Genomic DNA, 9,382 nt, shown 5'->3' with positions numbered 1-9,382 from the left:
ACCGTTTTTCATAGTTACGACGTTTGGAGCATCCTCGTGATTATGTGATCAAAATTCAGAGGCTTGGTAACTGGTTCATATTTATGATCTTTGTTGTGTCCCAGGTCATGGGATGACCTTTTGCAACCTTCTCACAAGCAAAGTCAACGGGGAAGCCAGATTCACATAACAAACAGGTTACTAACTTATCAACTGCAGTGATTTGTTCAACAGCTGTGGCAAGAAAAGTCGTAAAATGGGGGCAAAACTCGTTTAGCAAATGTCTCAATTAACAACAGAACTTTTGGGATCAATTGTGGTCGTGAATTGAGGACTAGCTATATTCCTAGCTATTGATAGGCTGATCTTCCATAAATGTGTCCAGTCCCATTTCGATTACTACATCGATTATTTTGCTTGCCACATGGAAGGATGGATGGATGGATGGATGGATGGATGGATGAAAGGATGGATGGATGGATGGAAGGAAGGATGGATGGATGGATGGATGGGTGGAAGGATGGACAGACGACAGAAACAGTAAATAAGCATGCAAGGATTTACAACATCCATAAAATCATGTTTGGTTAGGCCTTGAGTTCTGCAACATACTTGGCATAACTATTAATCTAACACTGCTGTGTAGCAATTTTCTGTTGAATTTACTGGAAGAAATGTATGAGGAGAGCTTGTGGAAGATGAGCGAATTTAAACCACAATGGGTGTAATGAACTTATATTTATTTCAATTAAGAGAAAATATTTCTGCTCCTGGCACTAAAGTTCTATGATGGATCATGGTGGTCTTTATGTTGTTGCAATCTCTGCTTTTGGCATCCTTTTATGCCTGATGGTTATTATCTGTGTATATTTCATTAGAACTAAGCCCGTGCAGCCAATTATGACATATCTGCCGAGTTTTATAAATGCAACTTTAAGCCTGTGTACTTTCCTTTAAGCCTTTTTTCCTAGAAGCAAAACAGCATTAGAAAGATGTACATGGGGGTTGCATCACCCAAACCCACGTATGCTAAAAAAAAATTAATAATAGTAACCATAATTAAGGCATCTGTATTGCATCCTTAACAAGAAGAACTGGAAATCACAGCTGACTGCATTATCAGTTTGGAAGATTAGGAAATCTGAAGTTCAAGAAAGGAACTTTCAGCACGAAGGCATTAAGAACTGATTTATACTTTTTGTATTTGTGAAAGCTTGTACGGTATGTACATATAGAAGGTATGTACAAAGATCCTGGATGTTCCAATAGAAGAGAATATTTGTAGCTCGGGGTTATACTGTGACATCCTTGATGCTCTCTGAGATTGGTCACTGAAGATGTTACCTAACTGAGCCTGCAAGAAAACAAGCTCAGAGAGCACCAAGGACTCCACAGTTCTGAATATTCACTGCAAAGTCCATGTGCACTTCTCTTGAGGTGTGGCTATCCAGGGGTAGGATTTTTTTATTATTATTATTATTATTATTATTTGGATTTATATGCCGCCCTTCTCCGGAGACTCAGGGCGGCTTACAATGCGTTAAGCAATAGCCTTCATTCTTTTGTATATTTTATACAAAGTCAGCTTATTGCCCCACAAACTGGGTCCTCATTTCACCTACCTTAGAAAGGATGGAAGGCTGAGTCAACCTTGAGCCTTGGAGAGATTCGAACCAGCAGAAATTGCAGGCAGCTATGTTAATAACAGGGTGCACTAAACCACTGTACTATCAAGGCTCTTGATTCAGCCAGTTCGGACCAGTTTGGGCGAATTGGATGTTAATTTTAATCTGGTTTGCCGAACCAGTTGTTGCAAGGACTGGCTGACCCCACCCACCCTGCCCTGCCCCTCCCAGGAATCTCCACGCAGCCCGTTTTGGATGCCAGGTAAGTGCAGGGCCCGCGCAGAGGCTCTGGGAGGGCAAAAAACAGGCCTATTGGAAGTTCTGGAAGTCCAGAAATGGACCTGTTTCCGGCCTCTGGAGGGCCTCCAGAGCCCAGGGGAGGCCGTTTTCACCCTCCCAGAGGCTCAAGGAAAGCCTCCGGAGCCTGGGTAGGGCAAAAAACAGGCGTATTGGAAGTACTGGAAGTCCAAAAATGGGCCCATTTCCAGCCTCCGGAAGGTGTCCGGAGCCTGGGGGAGGCCGTTTTCACCCTCCCAGAGGGTTGAGGAACCAGAGTCTGGGAAGGGCAAAACCACCCCCACCCCGTGGTACATGAGGCCAAGTAGGCCACGCCCACCATGGTCGTGCCCACCCAGCAACCGGGCAGAGAACCAGTTGCTAAAATTTCTGAATCCCACCCCTGTGGCTATCCTTTCAGATTTCCCAAACATAAGCAGAGAAGCTATATACAGAAAACGATTGGTTTTTTTTTTTTTTCATGGCTTCTGATCTGAGACCGTTGAACACAATACTCATGAAATTGTGTGCATTGTTCACTGTGGCTAGTAGTTTGATGAATCAAAGGAGGAAATTTGCACTAGTGGAGCAGCTCTTTGTAATTTTAACGCTAGGACATTTTATTAAAAAAATATTTGGGGGAGAATAGGCTAATCCTAGCTTATAGTTGGCTGCATTGTATTTAGCAGAGAGTCAAAGACAAAATTACAGGGATGAAGCATTCAGAGATTAGCCATTTTATACAAAGAGAAAAAACGGTAACACAGAAGATGCGCCTAACTCTAGCACAGACCTGGGCATTTTATGGCCACGGGCCACATTTGGCCCTTTGGCTGTCCCTGTTCAGCCTGCATGAGGCCAATCAGAAATTAGAAATCGAATGTAAATAAGTGTATGCCATGCCCTCAATGAAACTGCATTGCTTTTATTTTGAATATGACTGCTTTTTTCCCCAATCTATATGTGTCCATATGTGTGTTTCTACACACTTTCACAGGCCTATTGGTTTGGCCCTCCACAACAGTCTCAGTTTTCCATGTGGCCTCTTGGGAAAATTAATTGCCTACCCTTGCTCTAGCAACATTCTGCTGCCTCCTGTACTTATTAGGGTCCAAGGTGCCAAGGAATCAAATAACTAAGATCATACTGTTGTGACCTAGGCTCACTTAGTTATTAAGGACACAATTAGTCTCAAACAAAACTATTTTATTATAACAGTTGAGAATTACTTCATTCCCAGCTTAGTCCAAATTAATTCTAAAACAAATCCTTCAGAAAAAGTCCTTCGGCTTTTAACCTTTATCTTCTTTGGCACCCTGCCAGAGGCCTTTTTTTGGCAAAGCCCCACGAAGTTTCAGAAGCAATAGACACCGACTGGAAAACAGATTTAGCAATGTTGCTTTCCTACAAAGAGCCCAAGAGCCTTTGCTGCTCTTTTAAGTCTTATGGGAGGGGCCGATCATCTCCTGGCCTTACTCCTGAGTCATCCTTTTTGCTTTAGCTGCTCTTGCCTTCTGGCAGTTCTTAGCATACATGCACTAGGAACAGGCTCCTCCTGTTCCTCTGTCTCTCTGCTGTCCGACTCTGGAGGCTTCGGAGTCTGCACATCACTCCCAGATGGCCCTGGCCCCATCTCTGCCTCCAATGCAGAGCCCGCGTCCGGGCCTTCCCCAGACTCCAGGACTGGCCCATGGTCCTCCCCAGCCTTCTCACTGTCCGACTCCGTCGCTAGCTCTGCAAGTTGCTGGCAGACCAAAACACATACAGTATTTCCAACATGTTGGATCTAGGTTTAACAGCAAAAACTTCTTTTAGGATATTCCAGATTTTTTTTCTCAGATACTGTATGGGCTGTCCTTGATTAGTGACTGCCTCATTTAGCAACCCTTTGCAATTACAACAGTGATAAGAAAGCACCTTTCCAACCAATCCTCACATTTACAACCTTTGCGGGTCTGTAAAGCAAAGGTGAGCAGAAGTAAGAACATAAGCACAGTAGTGGTTTCACTTAGTGACCACTTCACATAAAGACCTCTAGATCTCAACTGTGATCTCAGGACTGAAAGATTTTAATTGTGATCCCCAAAAGAGGATTACCTGTATTCTATTTCCTTTCTGATGAAGACATTGAATGCTTCAGCATTCCTCATTTCACTTTGATTCATTTGAATTCATATATTGTATATTCTATCATTATTGTGAATAACTCAGTGTGGTGTAAATGTTCTTTCTTATTTTCTCACAATAATCCTGTTTAATTTCTTGGCTGTGTAGAATTTGGTGCAGGACACCAGTACATAATACATTAGATACCGTTGCGCCCACTGTTTCTGAAGAACATGAATGAATAGAATTAAGTGTACATTGCGTGAAGAAAAATTCTCACATTTTCCTGGTTCATACAGCTTAATCTTTCTTTCCTGTGTTTTTTGTTTAAACACATATGTACCTTTCTTTGTGTGCCCTTCACAGCACCTGGATTATGAGAGAAAAGTTGTGAAGCATTTAATGGAATCTATGAAAACAATCTCAGACCAGTTTGATGGTAACTAAATTATCCTGTCTAACACTTTTTAACAGCGTTTGTGAGTTCCACAAATGATAAGATCTTGTCTCCTTGTTCCTACTTCTAGAGTATAAACACTAAAATAGATGAGATCTGATTTGGTGACGCATTGTAAATAATAATGGGCATATATTTAGTGTCATCTGAGTCACCAACAGTGGACTAATATGACCTTCCTGCTTTCTCACCCAGCCAGAATTTGGTATTATACATATTTATTTATATATTTATAAGTATTGTGTACGGGGTTAAATATAAAATATAATACTACATTTTAAAACATTTTTTGTAAGATGAAGTTACTGTGCTCTATAGGAAAGTACTGTATCAGCTTCAAATCTTTTTCCTTAATTCCAAGAATGCTTCTCAATCTCACATCTATTGCAAGCACTTTTTGAGATTTCTTTTTTTATGATGAAATCATTATATCAAGTTAGGAATCTATTGGTAGCTTGAAACAATATATACCATTCAGGAGATTATTAAAGACTTGGGCTGCATTAGACCACAAGATTATCAAATGATCACAGCAAAGAACTAGAGTTGTCTATATGAGTTTGTTGTCCTCTAGAGGCCAATTGTCGTCCAGATCTAGTAGCCATAACAGGGAACAGTTTACTTTCTGTTATATGGGTAACTTTTGGTAAACTGTGTTCATCATGGAAGATCTATTGTTTAAGTGTCCTTAAAATGATTTCAAAGCAGGGGTGAAAGTTACTGGTTTGGGCCGGTTCGCCTGAACCAGTTGTAAAAAATGCTACTGGTTCACCGAACGGGTAGTAAAAAAATGTAAAAAATAAAGTTCCAATGATCAGCTGAGCGACGTGCGATCGTCGGAACTTTATTTTTTACTTTTTAAGCATTTTTTTACTACCGGTTCGGGCGAATAAGTAGTAAAAAATGCTTTTAAAAAGTTTTTTAAAAGGTTCCCAAGATCGCACGCCACAGCTGATTCCCCCCCTTGCTTTTCTATTTACCTTCCCAAGCCTCCTTTTGGCATGTACTGCGCATGCGTGCACAGCGCGCATTTGGTGTGAACTGCGCATGTGCGCACATAGCACACGCTTGGTGCGCAGCGCACATGCATGGCCAGTAAACAAACCGGTTCAGATTTCACCATTGTTTCAAAGTTAATGATCTCAAAGTGCCCACAGGCTCAAAAGAAAATAAGAACCCCATTCATTTGATGTTTGTCAACAAAGCTTGGAAAGTTTCTGCTTTTTTAAGTCCGCTATTTAGAAATGCTGCTGTGTATGCTTTGGGTTAAGAGAAAGTAGTGTTTCTTAGTCTGTCTTGCAAGCAGGTGATAATCATGGGATTTGAACCTCTGAACTTCGTATTGTTTAGGAAGTCCCTTACAAGATGGTTAGCCTTGTTGACTGTTTTTTGTCCAAAGTGGCCTTGCAGTCAAAATTTGAGCACTCTGATTCAGGTAACTTCACTCTGCTTTCTCTGTGGTACATAATCCCTTTGTGCCCCATGATTATCACATCATCATTATGCAAATTAGATACCAGATGGTCTGCTGCGTTTACTGTTCGCTGTTGTACATTACTGGCTCAGCAATTGCTTCAGCATATTCCCTTTGCAAAAATCTCAACGGTGTATTTAAAACACACACACACACACACACACAAATCTTCCTAGGGAATTGCATTCTTGCTGAATTAGCCTTTCATCAGGAATGTGGCTTCATTTTGCATGCTTCCCTGCTCACTCCGTTTTCTATACTGGACTATATCCAGCCCAGGCGTGGTTTGTACAATACAGCCTCTCAGAGGCAATGTAGGTTGCCTCCTTAAAAAGCTTAAGGACTATTTTATAACTCAGATTTCTCTGCTCCCAGCTCCAAGAATGGAAAGCACCTTGGTTGCAACTGAACAACGTATCAACTGTTGGGAGAAAAGCAAATTCAGCAAGAATTTAGGCTCTCACCCAAAGAAGAAGGCACGGCTCCAATGGTCATGATTCTTCCAGGACAGGTAGATGGCTCCCTCCAGTTAGATAATTTCACTTTTGAAAATTGCTCCATGATTTGTCTTTTCCTTGGATGAAGATCAGAAAAAAATACTAACTTTTTGACTCTTGTGGTTGGATGCAAAACTGTTTGGAAGGCCACACCAGTGCAAATTGAAAAGGCTGTTTAAAGATCAGATCCATGGCTTGTGCCAGACAGTGCAACGCTCCCTCTCTTTGATTTCAAAAGCTGTTTTCCACACACACATACAAAGCATGTTTTTTGTACAGTAGTAACAGCTGAAGTCTTGAGGCTAGTTTGGTTCAAGGAAGGATGTTTGAAACATAGGTGCAATCTTCATATTTGATTGAAAAGTAACAGCACTGTAGGAAAAGACCAGGCTGAGCCCGAAGGAGGGATCAAGCATGTCATCAGTCTTGAGTCTTTTTGTGCCTACAAGAGATCTAAGTCCAGACTACCTTGAATTCCATTGAGTCTTCTCTACCACCAATTTGCTTTGACAGTTAGTAGTTCAGATTCTTTTAGAAAGTGTTAGCATGTAATAAATTTGTATTTGTTTGAACCACCTTGCTTCCTGATTTCTTGTGCCTGATAAGCACTCAGTGTGATTCAACCTATTTCGAAGATATGCTTTGGTCTGCAACTTTACTGTTACCATTTCTCATGTTAAATGTTAGTCTTTGTTCATTAAAAAACAAAAAGTCTGCTATGGCTACGTTCTTGATTCTTCTTAGAAGAATCAAATCTTAATAGTAAAGCTACATTATTTTTCAGAATGGATGTTCTACATTGTTATGCGCATGATGTCTAGTTTCTAGAAGTCTCATGCCTGAGGTCTTAACCACTGCACCAGACTGGCTCTCTTACAATGTTTAGACAACTGAAAAAAATATTTTATCTCATTTCCAAGTGACTGGTCTTTGGCTCCTGCCATTATTGACGTGGATAGCTTTCTTTGATAGGCTTTGTATTTTTTTCTTGTAGTTGTGAACAAAAGGAAAGCAATAACAATTGATCCAATGATGCAGTAATAAGATACCATCCATAGTTGGTATTCAGCTGGTTCAGACCGGTTCAGGAGAACCGGTAGCAGAAATCACGAGTGGGCCTGCCCCCCCACCCCAGCTCTATGATATCCTATTTAAGCATGTTTTTGAGGCTGGGTGCATGCGTGGAAGGTGCGTGCGAGAACAAAGCACATGCACGGAGTTGGCATGTGCTAGCGAAGCAAGCGTGCATGCGCTCCATTTTCAATGCTGGGCAAACTGGTAGGTAAATTATGTGAATCCCATCTCTGATGCCATCACAATCTTGGGTTGCATGAGGATGAAATCCACCATAACTAGTACAAGTATTACAAGCAGAACTAATTATACCATCAATCATATTACAGAATATCAGGTATGAATTAATCACTCACTTAAAGCAATAGTTTCCTAAACCCGAGAAAAACATTTTCCCCCTGTTAGCATGCCAATATATACCAATGACTGCATCGCAAACGATCCATCTGTTAAACTACTGAAGTTCGCAAATGACACAACAGTGTCTCATTTGAGACAATGATGAATCTGCATAGAGACAGGAGGTTGAACAACTCGCCTTATGGTGCAACCAGAACAATCTGGAACTGAACACATTCAAAACCGTAGAAATGGTGGTGGACTTTAGGAGAAACCCTCCCATACTACCACCTCTTACAATACTAGACAACACAGTATCAACAGTAGAGACCTTCAAATTTCTAGGTTCTATCATATCTCAAGACCTAAAATGGACACCTAACATCAAAAATATTATCAAAAAAGCACAACAGAGAATGTTCTTTCTGTGCCAACTCAGAAAGCTCAAACTGCCCAAGGAGCTGCTGATATAGTTCTACAGAGGAATTATTGAATCTGTCATCTGCACCTCTATAACTGTCTGGTTTGATTCTGCAACCCAACAAGACAGACACAGACTTCAGAGGATAATTAGAACTGCAGAAAAAACAATTGCTACCAACCTGCCTTCCATTGAGGACCTGTATACTGCACAAGTCAAAAAGAAGGCTGTAAAAATATTTACAGACCCCTCACATTCTGGACATAAACTGTTTCAACTCCTACCCTCAAAACGACGCTATAGAGCACTGCACACCAGAACAACTAGACACAAGAACAGTTTTTTCCCGAATGCCATCACTCTGCTAAACAAATAATTCCCTCAACACTGTCAAACTATTTACTAAGTCTGCACTACTATTAATCTTCTCATTGTTCCTATCACCCATCTCCTCCCACTTATGACTGTATGACTGTAACCTTGTTGCTGGTATATTTATGACTTATATTGACTGTTTCCTAATATGATTTGATTGCTTATTTGTTCCCTATGACTATCATTAAGTGTTGTACCTCATGATTCTTGACGAATGTATCTTTTCTTTTATGTACACTGAGAGCCTATGCACCAAGACAAATTCCTTGTGTGTCCAATCACGCTTGGCCAATAAAGAATTCTATTCTATTCTATTATTCTATGCTTGGATTTCTAGTTTGTGCATATTGGGACGAAACTGGGTCCTTTTAAACTTCTAGTACTACGTCAGATCATGTTTGTTAACTTTAGCCACCTGCTCAGATAACCTCTTGACCTAGCACTGGAAAACAGCTAAATGCTGTTTCTCTTTCAAGCATTTGAAAATCTAACCTATTCCAAGGAAAAATTCCACCATCAATCTAAGATATATTTGCAGTAGATAATAATATAGCCAAGGCCCAATGGAAGATAAGCAACAATTCAATTTAAAATAAGTGAGATACTTATTGTGTAAACCACAATTTTATTTTATTTTATTTTTTTCAGTAAAGATACAATTCATTATCTGGCATCAATATGTACACATCCGTGATGTGCTGAGGGCCTGCTGTGTATTTCTTTAAAAAACAATGTTTGGTTCCATTGATGCAAAACAAG

The 9,382-nt window shown here is 40.4% G+C and overlaps 1 long non-coding RNA gene across 1 annotated transcript; it reads left to right on the top strand.

The window, feature by feature from the left end:
- The first annotated feature begins 1,030 nt into the window (after positions 1-1,030).
- On the top strand, positions 1,031-8,938 carry LOC148115194 (uncharacterized). Its single transcript, XR_015732310.1, has 3 exons — positions 1,031-1,217; positions 4,353-4,425; positions 6,293-8,938. It is a non-coding gene; the product is annotated as an uncharacterized LOC148115194 (long non-coding RNA).
- Positions 8,939-9,382: the final 444 nt, after the last annotated feature.

The sequence above is a fragment of the Pantherophis guttatus genome, chromosome 2, assembly GCF_059756535.1.
Source record: "Pantherophis guttatus breed Tessera chromosome 2, ASM5975653v1, whole genome shotgun sequence".
Taxonomy (NCBI): Eukaryota; Metazoa; Chordata; class Lepidosauria; order Squamata; family Colubridae; genus Pantherophis; species Pantherophis guttatus.
This window is presented reverse-complemented; position numbering and strand designations above follow the sequence as displayed.